At 40.4% G+C, this 27,713-nt stretch overlaps 1 long non-coding RNA gene across 4 annotated transcripts in view; it reads right to left on the bottom strand.

Annotated features, from left to right (window-relative positions):
• Positions 1-27,713, bottom strand: part of LOC141973343 (uncharacterized) — a 99,198-nt gene that overhangs the window by 24,972 nt on the left and 46,513 nt on the right. Inside the window, exon 6 of one of the 4 annotated variants that reach the window (XR_012635508.1) lies at positions 7,768-8,764. The exons of the other annotated variants lie outside the window; for them this stretch is intronic. This is a non-coding gene — a long non-coding RNA (uncharacterized LOC141973343). Of the gene's footprint in view, positions 1-7,767; positions 8,765-27,713 lie in introns of those variants that run through there. 4 annotated transcript variants of the gene reach the window in all.

Here is a 27,713-nt window from a genome sequence, read left to right as displayed (position 1 = left end):
CCTTCAATTTTTTGGCATTACTGAATTGCTTCCAAACTTCTTTTCTATTTAGTCTAATAGATGTAAAACATTATTTAGATTTTCACTCATAAAAATGACCAAAAGCAGCTGTATCTTCACAAGCTATTGGATGGAAACCAAAGCTAAAGGTCATTCTTACATACACTAATGGGAATTATTTTCAGAACACAGTCCCCATAAAAAAACCCCTGTATTTCATCTTACCTGAAAGATCTACAGCTATATACTAAAGCTAAAAAAAAAAAAAAAAAGAAAAAAAAAAAAAGTACTTTCATTGGATATTGCTAAGAAATTATTACTTCTAAAAAGCATCCATTATTTTAAAGTGCTATAAAGACATAAGTAACCCAAAGCAGAAGTCCATCTGGGAAATTTCCTGGCCCCTTCCCCATGGGAGAGGTTCAAAACAAGAGGGGTTTTGTGTTGGAGTACTACAGAGAGATTAGAGGTGAGGAACCAACACTTTGCAGCCTCTCCTCAACACCTGCCTCCCAAGAATGATCCTGTAATCCCACCATCATCGTAGTCCAAGGACAGGAATATTGTATCCATGTGCCTACACACACACTGATGACTCCCACTCAACCCACGATCCAAGACTTGGATGCTACTTCTGCATAGAGACTCAAATCATATTTCTGATGTTCTCCTTCATGTTTTGTTCATAGAAAGTTTTCCTCACTAAGTCTTGAGTAAAATCTAAGGGACAATTTTTTGTCCCTTTCAAAGTAAGAAATACATGTATTCAGTTTCCTTTACTGATTTTTCTTCCTGAATAAGTGAACAAGTAGGAGACCCACCACAGGACTTAACTACACCACCAGGTTCCCCACCAAAGAAGGAGGTTCTCCCAGAGGAAAGTCGAATCTATGGCCATACACCAAGTGTGTTTCTGGTAATAAACGCAACAGGGCAATGTGAAATGACGGATAGACCCACCGTCTGCAAACTGTGTCCTTTCCGTTCTCAGGCTCCCAATTCACCTAAAACTGCTCTCGGAGGAGTCCTGTGTGAGGAAGGATTGGGAAATGCTGCCATGACTGCGCTGGTACTGTTTCTTTGCAGGAGGGAAAAGCCTGTGTAAACAGCCGCTTCATTTGCAATTCTCCCAGGCAAAGTTGGAACTAAGTGAGGATGTTAAGACTGAACCATCTGCAGTTTGTTTAACTATTTCCTTTTTAGAGGTGAACAATAGTTTCTCAACAGAACAGTCATTAATAAGAACAAATGTTGTGCCAGAATTTTCTTTCTTTCTTTCTTTCTTTCTTTCTTTCTTTCTTTCTTTCTTTCTTTCTTTCTTTCTTTCTTTCTTTCTCTCTTTCTCTTTCTCTCTTTCTTTCTCTCTTTCTCTCTTTCTCTCTTTCTTTCTCTCTCTTTCTCTTTCTTTCTCTTTCTCTCTTTCTCTCTCTCTCTTTCCTTCTCTCTTTCCTTCTTTCTCTCTTTCTCTCTTCCTTTCCTCCTTTCCTTTCCTTTCCTTTCCTTTCCTTTCCTTTCCTTTCCTTTCCTTTCCTTTCCTTTCCTTTCCTTTCCTTTCCTTTCCTTTCCTTTCCTTTCCTTTCCTTTCCTTTCCTTTCCTTTCCTTTCCTTTCCTTTCCTTTCCTTTCCTTTCCTTTCCATGTTGCCGATGTTTAAGTATCCTAAGCTTCTGGATTATCATTTTCCCTTTCCTTCACTTTTACCAGTTACCACTAATGGAGCATAAAGAAGAAGAAAAATGAAGAATGGGGGGGGGGGGGGGGGGGGGGGGGGGAATCCAGATTTTATGAAATTTTTTAAATTAAAATATTACTTCTCAGTTATAGTCATGATATAATACATCTTATTATGTTTGGCAGGTAAAAATGTTTGATTACCTATAACTGAAGAAATATTGTTTCCATGTTAAGCAATTCAGCATTTTTGCGGTTAAATTTGTCATTAATTTTTAGGTTGGAAGGGATTCCATTTTGTTCACATTTATGCACTGCAGTTATTCCAATGCAGTTTCAAACACACTGCAAACAGAAGCCATTCAAAGTATCTCAAAGGGTATAGTGTTTATGAAATGAGCAAATCCAGAATTTTCTTGATCATCAGCAACAGGAAAAAAACCCATATCCAAAGTCAGTAGGGCTTGAATTTGCACTGGCTTCTGTTTCCCAGTTTGCAACTACATAATTCAGTTGGAAAGGAAGACAAAGAAAGATAGTTGTGTATTATCTCAGACAGCTTTCAGAGTCATTTTAGACTTTGCCTATTTAGTGATGATTCTCATTCAAGTGGGTTTGAAACTTGACAGACTTCTACTTTGGGTCACATTTCCTGAGGCAAACCCAAACTGGAAATTATCAGATTGCACAATACTCTCCCTGCTAGACCTCTCCCAGCTGTGGCTGCAACTGCTTGGCAGGGACACTGCAGTTCGGGAACATGTGACAAAAGAATATCCCTGATAATGCCTACAGAAGAAGAAAATGGCCATTCTCCATCTAGAGAAGTCATCTTGCCAGGATAGTGGGCTGTGTATGTCTCAGGAACACATGAATCCAAGAAATGTGGAGAACAGCAACATATAAAAAGACCTTATCAGTCACTGAGTATTATCTTTCCTGGCATGCACTCTGTTGTCTCCAGCAATCAGCATTTTAGGGTTTGAGATAATAGTTGCCTGGGTGCAGTAGTCTTAAACAGCCTTTAAACAATGTACATCCCATGAATATATGTCAGCCCTTAGAGAATTCATTTCTACATCTGGCTTCCATAATATCCTGTAGCAATGAGTTTGATTCTTAGGGAACTACCCAAAATAATTGCCAAAGATTTTTTTTTTTCTCAGTGATAATAACTAAATTAAGAGTCTGTCTTTAGCATATGTACATTGAGGGATTTTTCTATTGGCTGAATTACATCAGAATGACTACTAGTCAATCGTGTAAAATCTTTACAAAAAATCTTTGCAAAGAGGTTTAGATTCTGCTGTCCTGGATGATTTGCATATCAGCAAACAATTATGTTACATCTTGTTTCTTCTTCATATAATTTATGAATATATTGAAGAGACTGGATCTCAGCACAGCCTTCAAGAGACATCACGAAAAGTTATTATTCCTCTTTTTTCCTGTGTTCTATTCCACAAGAAAAATTACACTTTTATATCATTGCAGACCCATTTCATAAGGAAATTTCAGTCAGGGAGCAAAAGTTAAAATGAAACATTTTTTCCTCAGTGAAGTTAAATGTATTTTAAAATACTGAATATTTTCACTGACAAGCAAAAGCACATTTGCCAAAGTTAACTATCTTTGAAATTTTGAAACTGATTTGTCATATATCTATTTAGTGTCTGTATTAGTCACTTTTCCTAGACTAAAAATTTTGCAGAAATAGGATCTGAAAAGAAATCTTCCTAGCACTCATGCAACTGGAAGTTTTGAGATACTTGTGGGGAAAAAAGGCATCATACAGCAGACAAAGCAATGAGACAAGTATGGAACTCAGTAAACAGATTCATGTATTTCCAAAATGCTGTCTGCTGATCACTGCTAGTCCTTAGGAGACTGACCGCAGAACCATAATAAAATTTACTTCACTTATCTCATCTTTAGAGTGTTTTTAATTACATATTCAATGATAAGGTTACATAATCTTCACAAGAAATAATGGAAGCTGTCCTGTGCCTTAAAAAGACTGCTTTAAAACTACTCTCCCTCACACATGTTAAATCTGGAGAAATTCTAGTAACTGAGAACAAATTTCAGCTTCCTCATTAAGTCATATGCTCTCTGAGAAGGAAATCACTGAAGCCATTAAATAAGATCTCCACAAAGCATACATCTCATTATGTATTTTCACAGTCATCGTATTAATAAGTTGCACGGCTACTTGTAAGGTAGAAACTTTTTCATAAAGTTTTTCAGACTGACCCTTCTTTCTTGGAGTAGTTCTCCAACTAATAAAAAACAATGATCCTCGTCTTCAGTTCAAACCCATATTTAATTCATGAAGGCATATTGTTACTGTATTTTTAGGTAATAGCATCATAGAATCGCAAAATACTTTGGCTTGGAAGGAAGCTTAAAGACCACCTAGTTCCAACCCCCCTGCCCCGGGCAGGGCCACCTTCCACCAGCCCAGGTTGCCCAAAGCCCCGTCCAACCTGGCCTTGAACCCTTCCAGGGAGGGGGCAGCCACAGCTGCTCTGGGAAACCTGTGCCAGGGCCTCACCACCCTCACAGGGAAGATTTTCTTCCTTACATCTAACCTAAATCTCCCCTCTTTCAGTTTAAACCCATCACCCCTCATCCTATCCCCACACCCCCTGATGACGAGTCCCTCCCCCCGTTCCTGCAGCCCCTTTCAGCCCTGGGAGGCCGCTCTAAGGTCTCCCCGGAGCCTTCTCTCCTCCAGCTGAACCCCCCAGCTCTCCCAGCCTGTCCTCACAGGGGGGCTCCAGCCCCCTGAGATCCTTGTGGCCCTATATGAACATGACTTTAACCTAATCCTTTTGTCACAGTAAGAATTAAATAAATCAAATCCCAAAATTATTGGTACTCTTATTGAAATTCAAGTATCTGTTAAAATACTGTTACACATACAGAAAGGTAACACACATACTGACCACTGGAGCTCTTCCTACCTGAAAAAGACCAGATATTCTGAAAGAAAGGCAAGCAGTTGTCCTCACTAGATTTTTGCATTCCCATGACTCTACAAGGGTAGTGAACGTCCTCAGCTGTGCCTTCAGTAGTCCGTGTGTTTTCAGAGAAGTTGTCCACAGGGTTAATCACATGAAAAAAATCTACATGCAAGTGATTTCAGTCAAATCCAGAGAAGATCATTTCAGCTAAGCCAATAAAACCCAAGGCAACTCACACAAAGTGAATTTTCATAGTTCAGACGATTGTGACAAGAGTTACATTCTTGTCCTGTGTTGTTTAACATCTTTGTTGGTGACATGGACAGTGGGATTAAGTGCATCCTCAGCAAGTTTTCCAGTGACACCAAGATGTGTGGTGCAGTCAACATGTTGGAAGGAAGAGATGTGCCATTCGGAGGGACCTGGACAGGCTGGAGAGGTGGGTCTGTTCAGTAAGGCCAAGTGCAAGGTCCTGCACATGGGGCAGGGCCATACCAAGCACAATACAGGCTGGGCAATGAGTGGATGCAGAGCAGCCCTGAGTAGAAGGACTTGAGATTATTAGAGGATGAAAAACTGACTGTGAGACAGCAACATGCCCAGCAGGTCAGGAGAGGGGTTTCTGCCCCTCTGCTCCGGTCTGTGAGACCCCCCTGCAGAGCTGGGTCCAGCTCTGGGACCACCAACAGCAGAAGGACACGGACCTGCTGGAGCAGGGCCAGAGGAGACCATGAAGATGCTTAGGGGGCTGGAGCACCCCCTGTGAGGACAGGCTGAGAGAGTTGGGGGGGTTCAGCCTCTCCCTTCCAACCCAAACCATTCTATGATTGTATAATTCAGAAAAACAACACAAATGCGGAAAATATGAACCTCAGATAATAAGGAAGTGTTCTTAATAATACAAACCAGACTCTAAACTGTAACCAGGCAAAGTATTATAAACTGTCAAGTAAATTCATCTTAAATATGGATTTGAAGAATGATGGATTTCACACCAGGTCCTCCATGCATGTTCAGGGCTAACTTTGATGTATGAACAAAACAAGCCTGGCACAGCAGACTGCTGTGAGGATGCAAAACGCTTATGACCCCACTGTGTTTAAGGCCCATGTCACAGACTGGTTGCTGTGACCGAAGGAAGAGCCAAGCATGAGGTGCAAAAGGCTGCGCCAGAAGAAAGGGGAGCACACCTAGCTGCAGCCAGCCCAGCCTCCTCATCTACAAAGGCAACAGGCTTGCCTCTGCAGAGCAGAGTACTCTGTTCCCACTCCAGCGTAGTCTGTTCCCCTGATCTCCCCCAGTCTCTGCTAGCCCTCACTTCACAGCCTTAGGTCAGGAAAGTTCATTTTTGCCTGTAGTGCTGAGAAGCCTTGAACTGTCTCTGCGTGTATTTATGTGCAGTGAGGTTATTCGTGCAGCTGTTCTCCAGAAACCTCTGGTGGCTTCTGTTTTCCTGAGCACACACTCCACGAGGTGGGTCCCATAAGGTCCTACTTCACCTGTGAAACAGGGACTGGGGAAGAGAGGACCTATAGGTTTACAGTTCAAGCTGGGAACTTGGGAAGGAGTGAAACTCAGTAAGCAATTATCTGTTTTAACATACAATATTTCATCTATTGAAGAATGACCTATCTGCAGTCTGTGCAGTTCCTCCTCCTTTTAAGAGGCTGGAAACTTTCCTCCCCCTCTATAATCCACTCAGCCTAAAAAAACTAAGAAAAAGATTCTCCATTGTCTTCACAGTACTAAAAAACATGTGGAGGAAAAAAGAAATGTTGCTCCACATCAAGACAGGGAAAGAGAAATCAATCAAAAGAAATAAATTAAACATAAATATATTATGCAAACTCAGTAGTAAATCATGATATGACATGTATATCTTTCAGTCCAAGTATTACAAAGGTTTTACAGCTCATGAACAAACCTGCACACAGTCAACTACAGAAGAGCCTGTGTGGGGTTTGGCAATATTTGGCATTATTTTGTGTGTTAAGCACTGGAAGAAGGTATCTCAGTTACATTTGCAGATTATATCAGACTGAACTGGAGTTTTTAAGGAAGGACTCAAAGTTTAGAAGATCTCTACAACCACAACGATTGTCTGAAATAAGTAGAAGACAAGGCAACATAAATAAACAGTAAAAATATCAGACATAGATAAAACCAATCAACTGTGTAAATAGAAGATAAGTAGTGACTGGCTAGAGATCAGTTATGTAGGCAGGAGCTGGGGATTGTCCTGGACCACAGCTGAACATGAGTCAACGGTGCCTCACTGCTGGGAGACAGACACCCTCAGGCGAAGTCCGAAAGGACTGTCAAAGATGGGACACATGAAGTAATCCCCAAAACCCACTCTGCCCTGATAAGTGTTCAGATGAAGCATTGTTTCCATTTTTGAGCACGATGCTTTGAGAAAGACATCAGCCAACCAGTGAGAGCCCAGAGGACAACTCTGTGATCCCTGTAAAGCACAGCCTGTTGAAAGGACTGGGAGAAATAATGCTACATGGAGAAGATGGCAGAAAACAGAATAACATGGCTACAACAGTGTAAATGTCTACCATAGAAAATCCCCTTACATGTAGAAAAAATAGTTAAATCCAGCCAATGAAAGTGTTAACTAGGCAATGGGAAAAGCAACAAAAGATAAATTAACCAAACCCTAACATAAATTGACTAAGCTTCATCTCATAAGGATGTTAAAAATTAGTTGAGACTAATATTGCTGGAAAGACTTTAAATACTGTTTAGTTAGGAGATGGACTAGCTGATTTTTGCCACCCAGGCTTTATGAAGAAAGTTCGCATTTCTGCGTCCTCTGGCTGAGACCAGAGGGACAAGTTGGAGAAGTTGCAAGGCGTCTTCCAAAAGCAGATTCCACAGAAAAGTTGCCTTGTGTATGTCGAATATCAATATTTCTGTGAAAAATAGATCCTTCAAATATATTTACTTAAATAAAACACCTTTTCAAGTGATTTCTGGGTGAATGGTAGAAAATAAGCAGGCCAGATGATGGCTGAACAATGACAGCGGATGGGGATTTAGAAAAATATTCTTTATTATATTGTAGTGTTCAAGTGGCTCTTTTTTTTTCTTTTTTTTTTTTTTTAACTACTTCTTGACAATTTACCAGATGCCACCATGAGATGATACAGTCTATGAAACCCACTGTTTAGGAAACACAACAACGTAGACTTACACCACATGTGAACTGCAGCAGCAGCTGCATCAATGAAGACGCATATTCCTGGGTATTTGTACTCTTTAGTGTTTAAAAGGAACTGGCCTCTGTGATTCTCAACACCCCAAACACAAACAAAGCTGTAATAATGCACAACTTAATGAAAGCAAACTCTGTATAATACACACATACCCTGAAACTTGCAGGGTCTTTCAAGAGAAAATCTTAGCTCAGCCAAAACATACAGACGAAAGAAGAGGTTTAAATCCCTTCCAGACGCGGAGGCATGAGACACAAGGATATGTTCTATTTATTTAACAAGCCAGAGCTGGAGTAAGGGCCCTCACAATACAATTACAGTGGTAACAATAAAAAAATACAGCAAACCAAGTATTACAGCCCATGAAAGATGAAGCCAGCATTAGGATTATGGAACCTGCACACCCAGACATTTTAATACCTATGCCAGACATAGTGCTGCATGATAATACGAACACAATGAAACACTAGAAATCTAAATCCAAGGAACAGATGGAAAGGGAAAGATTCTCTGGTGAAACTACATTTCATTGAAGGTTTAACTCCCAGCTTCATGTAGAGCAGCCATCCATTAGAAGTCACCCTCAATTCATACTCCACAGCAGTTTGGAAATACTGCTCTTTCAATTCTAAATGTGAGGCAATGCAATATTAGATCATTCTCTCATAGAAAAGATGGTGTATTCCTTGGATGATGTTGAGATTTCCTCTGTGGAGACAACATCCACATGGCATGGTAAATATGTCAGAAAGGGTTGACTGAAGGACACGTACAGGATGAGTGCGTAAAGACATTGTCCAAAAGTATCTTCAGAAGTCAAGGCTCCCATGCAATAGAAACTCTGCTGCTGTGACACAGGATTTTATCCACAACTTTTTCACAGGGCCCTCTGTCAAATCCAGAACTAGAAACAAAAAGCAACAACAAAGGTAGGCCCAAACAACACTTACGGTTAAAAAGCAGCTGAGAGAAATTAGAGTAATGATCCTGCTTGTTCCTACAGGATACACAGAGGTTTTTCCTCAGAAATGAGAATCATAGAATCATAGAACCATAGATCAAAAATCACATAGAGAACATATCAGAATTACAGTCTTTGGTAGCTTGGCAAGACCTGAAGAACAAGGATCTGATGGAAAACTAGTGCTTTAGATGTTGGATTTTGCTCTGTAGAACGCAGGGAAGGCATTTACACTGAGGCAGAGACATTAACTCCAGAACAGCCACTGGGTGTTGTCACTCCTGTAGGATTGCTTTAAGATCCCTTTTAAAAGGTAAATGCCATAATCCCTAACTGTGTCCCATTTTGGCCTATTCTTGCGTTATCCTTGTGTCTCACAAAAACTTATAGGTGTAATGGGTCAAATCACATACAAGAGGATAAACTATATCATGGGAACCTGAGAGTTACTGTCTTCCATTTGAAAAGGAAGCATTTGACAGAAATAATTTTAAACAGCATACAAAAAAAAACCTGAAGCACAATATGTTTGTGATTGAGAATTTGGTTCCAGGTATGGTTTTCTTGGTAATAGTAACATTTTAACACTCTATGTGTAGAGACTTGCTTTAAACAGACTATGTCTTGAATAGATCAGCACAGAACTAGAAACAGCAAGAAAGACAAGTAAATTTGTTTGTTTCAGAGAGTCAGCAGAAACCAACAGCGATAGTAGCTGCTCTTCTCAGTGATGTTCATGATGGATTGAAGGCTCCACACAGTCACAGTAGTCTCGTGTCTCAGCTGATAGCTGGGTTAAGAAAACATTACCAAGAGTGACTGGGAGGTTTGATGGATCTTGGTTTGAGTGGCAGTTGATCCCATACCTGATTCTACAGACAAATAAAGCAAGGGAGGGGTTCATGCTGAAGCAGGCCAATGTTTAAAACACACTGAAGGTAGAGAATCTCATCAGGGTGAGTACCAGCTCGGAAATCATTAGCATGTGGCACACTGTAGCAACTCAAGTGAGTCAACATTCATCATAGAAAAGCCTGCTGCTGTGTCTACACATTTAAAATCCATGTAAAATTGTACAGGGAGAAGATTTGGCCTCCCATCTCTCCATGATTTTTTCTATTCCTCTCTTTATTCAATTGCTTTATATGTTTTATGTTCACTTACTACTGGAGATCGTTCCTGTAGAAGCAATGGGTCATGCTGTTAAATGAAGCCCATGTACAAGTTTGTCTTTGCAGTATCAAGCCTTCCACTAACACTGTTTTAATCAAAGGGGAGAATTTCCTCTTTTCTACTGGTCAGCACCAGACCCAAGGAAGATATAAACTCCATGCACCCTAGAGATCAAAAGAGCTCTTTCAAGAGGAAGAACAGCGGATAACTGTAAAGGAAGTTACAGCTGTTTGCCATTTAATGAAGTTAAATGCATGTGTAAATGTTTATAGACTCCAGCCTGAACTTAATTTTTTTAGAATCAAGACTTTTGCAACATAATCCCATACTCCACTATTTTTCCTGGTGGATAGTTGGCTGTGCATAATTCCTTGTGATAATCTACAAATGCTTCATGCATCTGAACAAACTGAAACACCCTACTACCTACCTACTTCACATGAGTACTATAGTGTTTTGTTCCTAAAAATAACCTTTATGCAAACCATCCATACTAACATGATTGGTTTCTTTTTCAGTCCAACCTTTACTCTTCACTCTCCTCAATACTCTTTGAAAACATCAATAGTAAGAAGAAGGAATCCACTCATATTTCTGGGTAGGGGCCAAGCACTACTTACGGATTGAATAAATGGTTTCCTCGAAGCAAGGCAAACTTTCAGTCTCTCATCTGGAAAATATTATGCCAACAGAAGCTCAGGATCACTATTACCTGACAAGTCTGAAGCTGTTATCAGTTGATTTTTACTCTTTTGGGTAGGGGAGGAAGCAATATATACATATGAAAACAAAGAGTTTAAAAAAGTCTTTGTCACCAGGTGAGCATAAAAGTCAGAGGCAATTTACAAAACACTGTAGAAACCTGATTTACTTTAGTTATATTTAGGGAAAAGAGAGACTCTTTTTTTTTTTACTAGTGTGGAATTGTTCCCTTCCTCCAGTCTCTAAACTGTTTGTTCACCCTAGTAAACTGACTTCATGCTCACTAAACATAAGCAGCCTTACAAAAAGACCTCCAAGAAACACCCACTGGCTCCCCTGCATCACTGCTTGCTGGTTTCCCTGCAGACATGCAGCTAGAAGAATTTCCATAATAGCTTTGAGATTAGAGGCATTTTATGCTTGAGGAATCAGAGTGGATAGCAAGCAGTGCTGGGTAAATGTCTATAATTAAGTAATAATGATGTATGTTATCTGAGCAAAGATCACAGTAAATTTCTTTCCACAAATGGCTGATTAATCCCAGTTAGAGCTGCTACAGAAAAATCAGATGGGTCCCTGTTTTTTCTATTATATCTCACTCTTGGCTTCTCTCTTAAAGCTTTTCTCCACTCTGCTTTCTTGTGATTCCCTTGCCACTGTGTGTCAGAGCCCAGGAACTCTGTTTCTGGGCAAGGAAAACAGTCCATCATTCATCTCCACTGGCTCTAGCAGCGAAGAATTGCTAGCTCCTACAGTGGCACTGGATATTAATGGCATCCTTGTAATAGAGAAGGGGAAGCAATTGACTCTCAACACAAGCTGCATTGAAAGGACTGTTGCAGCATTTACTTCTCAAAGGACGAAATATCTCTGAATGTCAATGGCCCCCATGCAGCCTCCACCTCTGTCTCATTGACCTCCGGGCAGGACAGACAGTGGTAGGAGCAGGGAAAGTGCTACCCCAGCTCACAGACTTGGCAGAGATCCACATACAGGCTCAGCATGACAAGCTGTCAGACCAATAAAATGTTTTGACCTTGAACTCCCCACCAGAAGGCAGGAGAGTGGCACTGCCATCACCAGCAGCCCTGTCCTCTAAATTCAAGGCACAGATCTCTAAATGGTTTACCGGCACTCACACAGCAATGTGCCAATCCCAAAACAATCAACCAAACCCTGCAATGAAATGCTTCCCCTCGTCCACCCCCTCTCTCCTCCCTGCTTGCCCCATGAAACAAAACACTCCTGTTTCTCTTTCTGTCAGACCAGAAGACTACAAGACCCATATTTAAACTCAGATAAAATAAAGGCATGTCCCTTATGGCCAAAGTGTAAGATGTCATTTAAATAAACTTTCACAAAAATCACAAAGTGCTCTGCTATAAATGAGTGATTCTTAACGCAGCCAGTGATCAACAAACTCACTTCCTAATTAAGTGTAGGAGCGTAATGAGGAACAGGGCGTCCTTTGTTTTGCCAGCCCGTGTGAACTCCAGCCACAAGTCCCCAGACTCTCCTAACTCCTGCATTCGGAGCTTGTAATTAGTACATAAGGAACCAGGTACTACAGCAGCAGCCCCTTTGACAGTAGTCCCATTCACAGCCAGCCAGATGTGAAGAGCGTTCAAAGGGGGCCGACTGACTCACATATTGCGTGGTGTTGTATGACTATATAATCTCTGGTTTTCAGCCCTACAATCAACAGGCACTGTCATTTTTGATGCATTCTAATTAGTTGGTAAGGTTTACAGAAAAGGTGAGCGATGCAAGAATTGCTACTGAACTGTCTGGTGGAGGGCAGGTTGGTCAGTGTGTCTAATAGTTCCCAAACGACACCCAGCTTCATTAGCAGCAGAGATTTTAATGCTAGTACGATAACAATTGGATCATGATGTGTGCAATTAATTTAAGGACCTTTCAAATATGCCTCTTTTCAATATTAGCACACAAAATAAAAAGAAAATTGGAAAAATCCACACAGAAAAAGATCACGATGAACAAAAGCGAACCTCCACCAGAGACACGAGGAAGTCTCCAAGGGGACCTCACTCAAACATCCCCACCAGCTATCCCCCTCTGAACAGTGAGACACTGTTCATCCAGTTCTCCAACCAGAAAATCCAACCTCTGTGGCAGCAGACCAGATTCAGAGTCAGGAGCCACTGTTATCTCCCTTGCAGAGTGTCTTGGATGAGCTCAGTATCTTCATATGGAGTGATGCCCAAGAGCAAAGGGGCATGTCCCCTCCACCAGTCAGTAGAAGGTAGTGGTAGAAGTTAAAAAGTGATAGTCTTATTAACATTTTTGCCTGTAAACAGCTCCTCTGAAAGAAGGAAAATGGATTCCTCCTGTCTCTGACAGTTTTACTGTCCTCCAAGTGAGACAGCATAGAGAATGCAACGTGTGTTCAAAGCCCCATCCCAGACAGACAACCAGCAGCTTTCTGACAACAATAAAAATATTCGTAGAGCAATGCTGTGTTGCAGCACTTAATGAGCAGAGCAACTCCATTCAATGATTTGCATAAGCACCTGTATGAATACATGTTTAGTACGGGCTTACAAAGAGCTGTTACAGAAGGGTTTGTGCAGCCAGCTTGCCTCTGTCAGGTCTGGTCTGGGAAGCATATAGACACAGAGTATAAAAGAATAGCAGGTGAGCTAGAGATAATTACTGAGCACCATCAATAAATTATGAACTGCAAATGAATCACGCTAACAAATAAGCTGACGAGCCACAGGCTGTTACCTGCTCACATTAATCATTCACTGAATTACTTTGAATATGATAATAATAATAATAACAACAACAACAACAATAACAAATATATTCAGATAGAAATATCAAGTTTGGTTGTAAAATAGGATATAGAACCAAACAAAATGTGTTGAACATAAATTGTACCTTTGGATTTAATTCTAATTACTGGTGAAACAAAGATGCAAGGAAAAACATTTTTCAAAACTGTGCACACATACCAGATACTATCAAATGAAAAATCCCTTTTGAAGAAAGAGATTCTCTATTCTTATCATATGTTGGAGAAGCAGCCCTGTACTTATACTTGCAGACAAGCAAGTCATTCATCTAGAAGCAATCTTCAAACTGTGAGGCATTATCAAGTTGTTCGTTCACTTTGTTTCTTTTGTAGATGAATGAGTTCAGGCTATCTCTAATGTGGTGATGAAATCCTTCTCTGTCTGGTTCATGCCTCTTAGCCCCTCGGAGACAAGTTACGCTGCACTGCATCCACTTATCTCAGGTTAGTCTCAATTACTCCAACAGCACAGAGGATCCGAAACAAGAGACTTTTGCAAAGCCTCTTCCTGAAATCCACAGCTGTGATGGAGTCTGAGCAGGAAAGAATTACAAAAAACCTTACAACTCACATCCTGTGGGATTTATCCTCTTACCTAGATATACCTGCACCTCTAGCAGCTTTCCTCTAGCAATGATCTAAAGATTAATAACAGAACTATAAAGGAGGGAAATGCCATGACGAGGAAGAGAGCTTTTCAAATAGCACCTCTCTTCCAGTGTAGTCTGTGGTTACGTATGACATCAGTAACGCTGCTTATTATGTTAGGCAACATCAGGCACCACTTAGATGCATTACTCATCTATTTATCCAAGTCAAAACCAATGTGAGAAAAAGGGATATGACATAGGCACTATAGCCTTTTTAACAGTACTATTACTGAGGAATTATTAATGACGTATCCTCTGCTGTGTTTGACCTCCAAGCAAGTTGATATTTATTCTCAAGGTGCATAATCTTGCTGAGTTTGTATATGTGAAACAAGGTAGACTGCTGGAGCTCATACACTTCATTTCAGGATATGACCTGTTTTTTTCTGGAAGTCTTTTCTCCTGTTGTAGTTGATGGGTATTAGAAGCACACAGCCAGCTCGTCTAGAGTCAGCTGATGGCAGCTGAGAGCACTGCATGGAAATCCGTGCATCCTAGCTGCCACCCAAGAATCACACTCAAAGTAGCCTAACATATAAACAGAATTTTCTATATTTTATCAAAACAGAGGTATTCCAAAATCTGGGACAGTCATGTGTTCAACATGTGGTAGTAGAAGAGGGATGGGACAAGAAATTCCTATAAAATGAGACTATCATGGGTTTGTTTAAATCAATGGATCTCCACCACATGGTTTGACTGATGTTCTTCTCGTCGCTTTCTATTTCATTCCACATCACTCACACCTACAATTCACATTGAATGGCTTTTGGTTTTTTGTCCTTTCTCAAATTCTTTTTTTCTCTCTCTTAAAGAGGATTCTGAACTCAGGAAGGTTGGCATGCAGGACATGCACATGAATCCACCTGACTCATGCATTAGAAAAGCCAAAAATTCTAGAATTAGATAATAAATAAAGCTTGCTTCATGCTAAAAACAGCAGAGAAATCACAGACTTCTGTCAATCAGTGATTGAATTTTATCATCGTCAGTATTACTGTTCAAGACTACTGCTCATTTGTTGTAATTTTTGCAGTGCTGCTTTTCCCTAACCAGGAATTTTTGAAGAAAGAGGAAAGCTCTGTCCAATCTGCTTTGTCTTGTTAATATCACCCTCAGTTGCCTGTCTATCTGCTCCTCCATGGTCACGCAGAGCAAACAGTAGGCATCAGCTCCCAGCTCAGCTTATGCACAGCAGATAGCTGGAGCTCAGTCATGCCTGTGTAAAAGCCTGGCTGTGTAAAAAACAGGGAGAAGGAGACATCGTGTACCCGAATCGTCTTGCACCACTTTGGTGTGTGTGCTGACAGGCAGTAGCTGAGAGGGAAGCTGCGGTTATTGCTATGTTAACAGGTCTCTCCATAAATCCATCATATTAGGGGAGTCCTTATGTGACGTGTGGGAATTAAGATAGGTGGAAAACAGGAAATACACACCAACAATAAAACTGTGTTTTAATCAAAAACACATCTGGTGAAAGAAAGGAATGATTTCAGCTTGAAGAAGTGCGTACAACCCCAAGCTAAGCTTATCGACATGAGCTACAGTAAACTCTAAAGATCAGGTGAAGAAATCTCACTATGAGAAGATAAAATCCATGTTACAGGATGAACCATAGAAAATCAAATCCTTATTTTTCCAAATAATGATTGCACCCTAATTCTCTTCCACACAAGATCAAAACATAATGATGTTAGTAATAATTTCATTTAATTTGTTCAATATTGCATTATAAAACTTCTTTTGTACAAAGAACTTAAAAAGCTCCAAAGTTAAGAATAGATTTTGGGAATTAAATATTAGTTCTGAAAGGTAATGACAAGTATTTGTTGAGCTGATTTCACAGCTGTTATTAGCAGGAAAATTCCACTAAATCTGGATTTATACAAGTCATCATAATGAAGCCATATTAAAACCAGCTATACTTGACTGTGCATTTTTGTGAATCCCAGTTAGTGCCTAACCACAGCTCCAGGAACGCGCATATCTCAGCTGATGTAATGACACGTCCTCCACAAATCTAAGGCTATTTCTACACCACCTGGGCTATTTCCAAATAAGCTCATGGGGTATGTTCCAGCACACTGCTGAGCAGGAATGCTACCTTGGCTCTCAGAAATCTACCACCAACTGATCAGAGTAGCTCTTCCCATTCCATCCCCTTAGCATCCTTCTCTTCCCTCCTCTGACTGCTGGCCTCATCTTTCCTGGGGAGGCCACCCAGACCTACCCAATCACGCCACATTTTGAAACTCAAGCATACAGGGAAAATACCTCCACAAAGTAGACTCCTTTGTTAATTTCTGCACTGTATTAGACATAGGTACTCATTACTTTGGGGCAGGTTACCAACTGAGAGGCAGACACACTTTGTTGTAGAAAGTTAATTCTCATATTCAATACCATAATATGACAAAAAAAAACAAAAAAAAAAAAAAAACCAAACAAAACCAGCAACAAACAAAACAAAACGAAATTATTTAAAAAAAAAAAAAAGGAAAGAAAGAAAGAAAGAAAGAAAGAAAGAAAGAAAGAAAGAAAGAAAGAAAGAAAGAAAGAAAGAAAGAAAGAAAGAAAGAAAGAAAGAAAGAAAGAAAACCCACAACAACCAAAAAAACAACAAAAGCAGAGAGGAAGGAAAAGACATAAAGGAACAGAAGTAATGCTTTAAGGTAATATGGGCTGTGAGTCAGGCAGGTTAATCCATACAGAGATTCTCTGGTCATAAGTCTCCTAAAGTAGTTGCTATGGAAAGAGAAGAGTATTGTTCCCAATACCTGAGATAATCGTTAATTAAAACAAAATATTTTATGTTTCAATGAGCCTGTTTTCATAACAAGTCATGCTAATGAATCACACTGAAGGCACTAGACCTTAGCCAGAACCATCTCTTAGTCAGAAAAAAGATGCCTTTTGATGGGGTGAGTTTTCATGATTTCTTTATCGATCAGTCAGCATCTTGAGCTAGTTGATATTCTTCAAAGAATTTTCAAGAACAATGGATATAAATGTTTATCTGTCATATCAAATATCTAAAACCACAGAGAGGTTAGGCTAGACTTCAGGAAACACCATAATAAAATGTTGTCTTGTCAAAAAATGAAAAAAAAGCCAAACACAAGTTGACATATTTCTTGTCCTGAGACAGTTGTGTGCAGACCTCTGTAAGTCCATAGTTTTATCTGAGTATCTATGCTTGAGACCACCATTGTAAAACACTGGAGAATTTAAAGTGGAAATTTTAAAGGTGCAAACTAGCTGTTGCCCTGAGTCTTCCTACTGCCTGATAAAATTCTGAAGGAAACATCTATTTTTTTTCAGGCTGTTCCAGCTGTTGGAGTAGACTAAAGAGAAATGTGGAAACACAGCTGGCATGGCATGTCTTATTTTCCAATGACAAGTCAGACCTTCACTTGATTTCAAACAATTAACTGGATTATGCACCCATGAAACATCTGGTTCAAAAGTTGTTAGTTGTTGTTCCAATGTCCATAGTAACAGTTATGGACTCTGAAAGAATTGAATTAATGACTCTGAAGAGTTATGAGAACGTGTCTTTTCCCTCATGTCAAGACTCAGATTCTTCCAGGTTTTGTACATTTCACACTTCAGTCTCCCAAAAGGGTTAAATGGCTTCTTTCTAATTAAAGAATGGCCATTTTTGTTGAAACAATATCTTCACAACATTTTGTCTAAGAAAACTAAAAAATATACTAGTCTTCTGAATTATTCACTCCCATCAATTAGGGCTGATATGTTCTGGTTTTCACTGGGCAAGGTCAGCTAGATGGCCTGTGTGCTTAACCTTAACCAACCTCTTACATCTTGTATTGATTTAAATGCTCATCACTTTCCATTTGTACAATCTAGTGCCTCTTATAGAATCATAGAATATCTCAGGTTAGAAAGGACCCATAAGGATCATCAAGTCCAACTCACTGCTCCTTTCAGGACTACCTAAAACTAAACCATATGACTGTCATCCAGATGCTCTGTGAACTCTGACAGGCTTGGTGACATGACCACTTTCCTGAGGAGCCTGTTCCAGTGACCTCTTATGAGGGAATGGAAGAAAAGTGCTGACATGAGGTCACTCTATTCAGTCCCTCTATCATTAAAACGGAATTCCATCAAAAGCACTGTAAACACCTCTGTTTCAGAAATGGTATTTTTGGAAATTTCCTAAATTCTGTTCAGGAAATAGAAATTTCAGGAATTAGAGAAATGGATAAGGAAAGACATGGTAGTCAGACCCCACTATTCACCACGAGGATGATGAGCTGTTGGGCTCTGCTTACCGAGCTGGGACAAAAACTTCAAACTCATCAACTGGAGAATGTTTAGTCTTTCAGTAAGCTCATGAGAGGTTTCCTGAGTGATGATTCTGGACTGCCTCTTCTGTTTTGGGGTAGGCTTTATGCTGAATTCTTTCTTTCTTTTTTTTGGAGAGGTTTTTGTTGATAACACTGGAAGGTCTGTCAAACCTCAGAGCATGACTCAACTTCAGTAGGTATACAGTTTAGAGAGTAGCATACACATATTACAGAATTCTCTAAGGATAATAAAAAAAGTTACTAATTTATAGGTATTCTAACCCGACACCAGAGAGGGGTGAGGAGAACAAGCCTGCTTTATTCTGACAGATTCATCTTCTACTTATTACCAGTCTTACAATCTTATTGATATTTGCCTTTTCCTCTGGGTTCTCAGAGACCATCCCTTCTAAGACAGAAAAAAATTACATTAATTAAGTAACTTTTCAAGCTGTGCTTCAGGCACGGGGAAAACATTTCAAAGAAATGCTGGTAGGGTTCCCTGCACAGAAGCTTTAGAGGAAAATTAAGCCTTGAACTTCCAGAATCACTTTGAATGTCATTGCCTGCAAATAAATCACTTAACATACTCATAGGCATTGTTTTATATTGAAACTAGTGCACAGCGTAAAGTATAAATCCTAACACTGATTAAAGTTAATGATCTTAATAATTAATTTTTTTTTCATTCCCCATGGGGCCATAGTATAACTGAAGATGATACTGATAGCGAACATTGATGTGAAAAGTGTAGATAAATTATCCAAGCACTTATCCAGGCAACGTAGCTAGTAAAAATAGCTCTGTGCAGTTCTTTAAAATTTGAAAATCTTTCTAACTGCTACCTTACTGTCTACATCATTCTCAGAGACCTTTTAGATGTTGGACTGTCTGATTATCTGTTATGAATCTGAAGACAGAAGAGATGAAATCTTCAAAGGAAAAAGAATGACCCCATTTGGTAGAAGTAGTTTTCAAGCCTTCATGTTTCTACATTTGGCATTTGCTCATGTTGCCTTGTGGCCTTTAAGTACTTGAAGTAAGTGGGATTGGAGATGAGCATTATTCAGGAGAGGGAGCCAAGAAAATGTTGGTGCTGTAATGAGAGGTGGTAGCAGTATATTTTTTGCTCTAAAATTGCTTTTAATGCTAAAATCTAGTTGTAGGAAGGGACATACATTACTGGAAGTTTAATCTTTCACATGGTACATAAATCTGAGGTATTAACCACATATGGTTATCAAATAACTCATGTAACTTTGCACAAAAGCTGCAATATTAAACTGTCCTGGATCTATTATGCCTGAGGGGAAAAAAATAAAACTCCTTTATGTTCAACTTCTCAACTTCTTCTGTTAAAGAGCACTTGAGCGATTCCTGCCAAAGGCCCCAGCACACACCCCGGGGCTATAGCAGCACACTGAGATGCCCCTTGAGCTGAGCATAATGTCTGATCACATACCTGTTTTTAGTCTGTCAAAGATGTGGTCTGTTGGGGCTTTCATCTTTTTTACTGGGATTTCAGGGTCTGCTCCATGCTTGAAGCAACCAGAGAGTGTACTTGTGGACATTAACCTCAGCCCAGCTGAGGCATGGGCTCATTTGAGTGTGGCAAGTCAAGTAGGTTTCTGCATGAGCCCTGATAGAAAACCTCTTCTTTATGGTACTTCAGGAAGGGTGACACATCTGGTCGGATGTGATGACCTCTGGTAGGAGAAGGGTTGCTGGGCCCTGCTGGGTAGATGCCAAGTTCTCATTCCCACCTAACAGTAGTAGTCTGCAATTCTTTGCATGTAGGATGTTGGGTTTGGTATCCTCTTACAAGCGTAGTTGGAGGACAATGAAGGAAAAAAAAAAATCAACTTTGCAAACATGTGGCAAATCTGAATAGGACAGCCTGAAACCTTAGACACATGAAAAAATATTCACGCAACGCTCGTTGAGTCCCTCTTCAGTGACGACGTCTATGATGGATGGCAACTGTTCTGGCATTTGTTCTCGGTTTGTGGTTTCCTCCCACGCGTGTGCGAGAGGGGGAGATGGCTCCTTCCCTGGGGGTCTTCTGAGCACTGCTGGTGGAAGCAAGCTTCCCCAGGCTGCAACAACAAGCAAGCAAGGCACAGCACAAAGACAGGAGGGAGGAGAGGGAACAGATCAGCAGAGCCTTGGTGGGATGGAAGGGACATGCTGGGGACCAAAGGCAAGCTGCAGTGCTTACTGCTGTGCAAAAAGTCATGGAGCTGCTCAGAGCCAGAACTCACCAGAAGACTGAAATGGTGATGGCAGCCTTGTTTACAAACCTTTGTACTTCTGCACTTTCTTCCCTAGCTGCTCAGAGCTTGCACTGCTTAAAAAGATGGATTTTGCTTTTTTTTTTTTTTTTTCTTTTTGAATTCAAAGAAACCCTGCTTTTTTGTACTTAAAAGCCTTTTTAAGGTAACTTAGTACAAGGGAGTGCTTTAAGCAGATCCATCTCAAGCCACAGATGCAACCATCACATAACAACATGCAAGGAACTCAGAGTACTACAGCCAATTCAAAACTGATTCCAATTAGCAAAAGCAATTATCCCCCTTTTTGTTTAACCCGATTAAAACTGTGGCCTAGATAAATCAAAAGCAGAAGTCTGTCCATAAAACATTTTAAGTAGGAGCTTCATGTATCTTTAAACTCACAATACGAATATGGTAGCTAGAATACCAAGGGAAAACAATGGCAACACAAATCCAACCATCTTCTTTCATAGTCCCTCGCTGATCGATCCCTTCTTGCATCATTTCACTCTTCTGTCATCGCTTTGCTATGTTAATAGCCATAGGCTTCAGCTGTCTCTAGTTTCTGAAAATCAATCTAAACTGAAGACTCTTCAGATCTTTTCCTATTTGAAAAGTTTATCTCTACCAGGGTAAGAATTCAAAACATACTACCTTTGTTTTAAAATTAAAATTGCCTCTTCCTTCACCTTTCCCTCCTGCTCCACACTCCCATCATCTTGGGCTGCAATTGTGCAGTATTATGTGAGCCTGCTCTTATCACACGCAAGTCAATAAAACAGTTCTTTCCACCAGGAGATGATTACTAAATCATTAAAGTTGCTAGGACGTCTGCAATGATGAGTCCACCCTGGCTGTGTGGATCAGTTTCTCCATGCACTCTAGGCCACACACATATGGATGTCTCCCAAGATGTGAACTGGTCCTTTCAATGGGCTTTGCACAGTTGTCAGATCAGCCCCAGGCAGTATAGTCACATCTCTGAATTATGTCCTTCACAGATGTTATGGATTTATATCCAAATTCAGAAAAAAAAAAAAAAAAAAAAGAAATCAAAAAGAGAGTACTGTCTCAGGAATGGAGCAAGGCAAAGATGCTGTCAAAAGGAGAGAAAAATTTGCAGTAAAGGTGTTCATCCATGGACACGTATTCCAGGAGTGTTTGTTCCAGACCATGCAATGCTCTCACAGAAGCACATTAGTAATGGTCACAGCTATTGTAAAAGAAACTCCTGAGCTATGTTAGTAAAGCAATATAAATTCCAAGCTTCTGTTTCCTGTGTGCCACATGTACGAGTTGTGCAGGCAGGGTACAGACAGGTCCAAGCCTTCTCCATCTGGATTCTCATAGGCATTCCTAGAATTAGCTGTAGACCATGCACAAATGGTTGGCAGGGCAATAAATAGACACATTACTACTCTTTTCATCAGAAATTGAACCACAGTGAGTGTTAGTCTGTACAAAGTTGAAAATCTACCTTTCGTGTTATGACAACAATATGAAGCAAGGACGCTATTTATATTGTTTTTAAAAATAAAGTGTGCAAAGTATTACAGAAAGTACTACAACTCTGTGAGAAGACACAGAGCATGAGAAAGTCTTGAGCTTTGGATGAGTTTGTTCATTTTCACTGGTGAATGTAAAATGAGGCAGAGGCTGATGTCTCTCAGGTGACAGCCCTAACATCTAACCTGCAAACCTTCTCTCCCCCTTTTTCTTCCAACAAATTTCAACTTGTAAGCTGTGCTGCAAACCAATGTCACCAGACTGTTCCTGCCCCACTCTGCATGTTCACATTTGTAAAACCCTTGTCTTTTATTTCCTGGTCTCCATCCCAAGACTGGAAAATACAATAAATTCTGCCAAGGATTCACCTTCAGTATCATTCACAAATTACATTGATGCAGAATTAATATTCAGGCATTTATATTGTCTTACTTTCAAGAGGTAGCTACTGTTTCCTCATCCATCCATCCATCCATTCTCATCCTCTGGATGAAGAAACAAAGCCTGAATGTTGCATTGTTTTGGCTCTCTTTGCACAGCACATGGTAATTGCATAGCACATAATGTTGCAAATAAGTTGGCTTGTACAAACATGAATTTTCAGAAGCTCAAGACATTCTACCCCAAGATATGAATTAAGAGAACAATATAATAATGAGAGCATAGCATAAACCACATAAACCAAATTCTACTCCCTAGGCTGATAGTTATGAAAGGGGACATGCTCCTGAACTGGGTGCTGATTAGACAGCAAGAGAGACAACAGATTTTCTAAGGATTGAATCAGACAGTGGAAAAAATTAAAGAATAGATACTATGGGTTGTAACAGAGAAAAAGTAGCTCCATGCTCTGTCTGATCTTGTCAATAAAGGACTTGGAAGACCAAAGCAGACTGTCAGAAACACTCAGAACACATTTCTCAGCCCTTTGAAGTGCCATATCTAATAGTTTGTCATCAACAGAAGTTGAACCTCATAAAAGAGAAGATCAGTATATGCATGTTGAAACTGCCTTGCAAGATGACCCATGCTGAAAAGAGCCATTGTGCCGTGACTGCACAGAGATCATGCTGCTGTCTTAGAAGACATAAAAACCAAATACCAAGGAAGAGCTGTGGGTGTTGTGGAGAAAATATACAAAAATATATGATTAGCATGGGATACACCCATCAGCTTCTGGTAGGCCGTCTACAACTACAACTACAAGGATGTCAGCGGGAGCACAGGCAGCAGCAATTAGTGTTCCCTAACAGCTGTGCCTTACACGTGAGCTGTACACATATACTTGCACACAAATATAGCTCCACTGGGCACTTACTTGTCTGCAAAAAAGAACAATGAGGAGCAACAAAAGCAAATGGAAGACAAGACATCATTGTCAGTGTCACAGAATCCATTAGAAAGTGTAACAGCCTTGTAGACATCAATGAATTAAGCTGAATATTTGCATATATATATATATACACCCTCTAACTACACCAGACAGGACTCACAATTCCAGTACCTGCAACAGAGGAAATAGAGGTTAGGACAATGCCAAAACATTTTCAATATCTATGTCAAAGGTAAATACTGCACAGCAAAGCTAAGTATTGCATAAGGAAGTATATCAAGACACTTAGGTAGGCAGCTGGCAGATCAATTTGAATGAGGATGAATTTTGGAACCAAAATCACAGCAGAATTATACCAATACCAATAGAGGAGACCTCACAGACTGATCACAGTCCATGGCATCTGTGTCTGAGATGGGTCAACAGCATAACTGAACATGCATGGACCAAAACCTCATTCTAATCTGACTGCAGGAGATAGGAAAGTAAGTAGGAAATTAAATAAAAAGAAATCAGTGTCACAAAATATTGACAGTGTAAAGGCATTCCATCATTGGTGCTCTGAGGATGGTCACTCAGCTTTAGGTACTGCTTACAGCTTTAGAAAACCAGGATAATAAGGAACACAAGAAAGATTCAACTGGCAAATGTTGGCAGCAGCCTGAGAAGTGCACTCTCCTGAATCTCAGCAAAGGAAAAAGAAGTTCTCTAGCTCTGAGGCGTGTTTTCCTTAATTTCTGTTTCCTACTTCTGTGCAGGAATTCATTTTACTCTCTTCAGAGGGCTGCTCCACCTTATTGCCCCAGGAAGTCTTCAGTGCCCTGTGGCACTCCTGGGGAGATCTTCATGCATACAGCAGAGAATGAGCACCCAAAGGAAAAGGAGGTGGTGAATATAAAAACCAGCGTGAAAAGCAGCATACTTTTAAGCAAAATTTTCCAGTTGTCCCAGAGATAGTGGCAATTCTCTCATCCTCAGTAAACAGAGTGGAGGGAGTGTTGAGACAAAGTCCAAGACCAATTCAAAAGACTAGTCTTGAATCCTAAAGCAGGAGTCTCAAACAAAATGAATAACAAGATAAATATAAATGAATAGGGGGTTGTTTTTCTTTTTCCAGTGGAAAAAAAAACAATAGCATCTCCTAATGAAATACTGATGTTTTTCCTCCCTTTTTATTTACTGTGGTTTCTTGACATTCTAGGGTATTTTGACTCCAGACAAATCTCCATTTTAGAGGGTAAACTATATATCGGGGCTGTAATCAAAACACACCTATAGACACTCTATAGTTTTCTTATGAAGACCAGACATACATGAAACAGCAGAAGTGTGTTCCCATTGCAGAGAGCACGCAGTTCTGCTGCAGAGCAAGCTGCAGACTTTGAGCTCATTCTTGCAGTGGCATGAACTGCTGAGATGCAGCTGATTCCCTCCGCTTTGGACAAAGACTTCTTTTTGCTATCCTGCAGCAGGTAGGATTTCCCAGGCAGGCTTCAGAGCAGAGCAGATGCGTTTTGAGGACCAGCTCAATGGCAAGGTATGGCCGCTGCTCTCTCTTCTCTCACTGATGTTCTCGGCCTTGCGCTTGGCATTTTTAGAGTGCGCTGCACATGGGAGGCAGGCTTGGACGCATGCCACCCGCCCCAGACCACACGTTACGCGTGGATGAGAATGGCACATGCAATGCAGCCAGAGTCACACATGAGTGCTCCCGCTCCAGCTACAGCAGTAAATCATCTTGCCGAAACCCCTAGTTCAAAACAAGTGTCAATCCTTGCCACTCTTGCGATTTTAATCGCTTTGGTGAAGTGAGGGGGTTTTCCCTCTGAGACATGCAGTTGAAACAAAGCAACAAAAAGCTGGGAAATGCAGTATTAATTGTGTCACAGCCACTGAGGAAAAGCAGAAAAGCGATGAGAGCAGGGTGGTTTCAGATCCCTTGCCTCTGTCACTGGCTTCGAGTGCGCCGCCACACAGCTAGTCTGACATCCTGGACAGAGATTCTGTCCAATCCAGGGGAGAGAGATCACAACGTAAGTCATATAAGATTGTCTCACTCTGCTCAAGACACCCTGGGACATTGTATTATCAGACATCACAGGAAAGATAGCAGAGTAAAGTTAGCAGCTGGTAATGAATTTGTTTCTTCCTACTTGTTACCTATGTCTCAGGGGACCTGAGCTGGCATGAACTACCCCTGAAACTGAATACCGGATGAAATCTCAGCTGCTTTCACGCTGCAGGCTGTGATGCATGTCAAGGCTGCAGCGTGCCAGTCTGGTTGCACAAAGAGAATCTGATTACAGAGTGCAATACTCGTTCTTCGAGCAAGGTGAAGAGAGAGAAGCCTATGTACACCTTTCACAAAAAAACCTACATTCACTTGAAAACATAAAGAAAAAAACGAGTGAATAACGCAACCATTAATTCAAGCCTCCAATCTGCAAAGTTTTCCATTATTAATTACGAAGCTGCCTCCCCATTCAGGTTTTGCAGAGGGCATAGGAGGTTCTTGGCAGGTCCCAGCTAGGCTGTAGCTGGTGACTCGTCCCAGAGCACAGCTCTGATGACTGACAGCCGTCCATCGATTCGGGACAGACATGACACAGAAGGGCAAAGGGACCTCCCCACACTGACTCAGCACTGGAATCACAGGCACCAGGAGACAATCCACTCTTTAGGCACTCCACTGTGCTTGCAAGTCTGGCAATGGGTTTTATTATAATATATGGATCACTATTCATTAAAAGCTGGACCGGGACCAAACAGATACAGATGGAAATGCCTTTTTTTCCTCATGGACTTGTTCCAAACCCAAGCTCTAGGTCCCAATATATATCCTCTTACCAGCAGGTTCCCAAGAAAGAAGAATGGCTTACAACAGTTTTATAAAATCCAGCTGTTTAGAAAACTCAGATAATTCGCCCTACCCCCAAATCTGGGGATAACAACCCAAATAACGTATTTATTTTCACTAGTGTCAATGCACAATAGGCAGATATACCCAGGAATACACTGTGTAGCTTGCAAGTGAACTTCTAAACCCAATTATCTGCTTTGTTATACAAGCTGAACACAACTATTACACTACGGCATTATCTGATATTGTTATCCCAAAGAAAATTGGCATAGAACAGCAAATAAACAGATGCTCTTTCACATGAAAAGTCTTAAATGAAGCAAGAATAAATGTTAACTACTTATTTGAATGCTGAAGATTTTTTCCAAGGTGTAGCAAGCAGCAAAAATACTAGCAGCAACTGGAAGCCAGGAACAAAATTTTAATTTTATTGGTCATTTTTCATTTTTTTATTTTTAGTTTGGAGACCTTACCTACCTCTTTGTTAATCTCATAAGCTAGTGTAGAATTCCTACTCCCTGCAGGATAATAAATATGTTTAAGGCAATAAATATCAAAAAAGAGGAGCAGATGCATGTTTTGTAAGGAAACGCATGCTTAATTGAGGTTTTTCTGTGTCAGTAGAAATCAGGATCAAGAATTTTACACAGCCCACCAAATAATGATCAGATTGAAGAAAGATGGCAAGAATATGATGGATTTGCCGATCCCTGACCAGTCAGACATGACATTGAAAGGATCATTAAACACATTTCTCCAGAGAAAGGTGCAAATACTTTAGAAGTGCCAGGGTTTCAAGACAATTAATGTGTCTTTTTTTGAGGAAAATCTCAGTACAATATTTAAATGCACAATGACCATACACTGCAGCATGCTTCCCTGGTTCTTCATGCAGGAACTGGAGAGCACCAACCATTACCCAGCTGCCTCTGTTCATTTGTGTACTGTGAAAAGGCTTAATGAGCCAAAAAGTGTATTTTGCTCTCTTCATGGATCATGGAAGCAAAAGTCCTGGGGGTAAAACGGCTTGTGTTTTTAATGCTGCTGTGAATTGGGGCCTCAGGGGTACATTTTCAGTGCAATGCATGTGGATTTGGCTGCTTAAGTCCCATTGATGTTGATGGGACTCTATATCTAAAACCTTATGAAGTACTTGAAAATGTGTCCCTTGGTGTTTGTAAAGCATCGTTGTCTTTTCAAATAAAATTGACTTAACCAGTCTGATGGTGGTGCTCCTTCTCAGCAAGGTCTGCAGTTCTTGTGC

This window comes from Athene noctua, chromosome Z, assembly GCF_965140245.1.
Source record: "Athene noctua chromosome Z, bAthNoc1.hap1.1, whole genome shotgun sequence".
NCBI lineage: Eukaryota > Metazoa > Chordata > Aves > Strigiformes > Strigidae > Athene > Athene noctua.
This window is presented reverse-complemented; position numbering and strand designations above follow the sequence as displayed.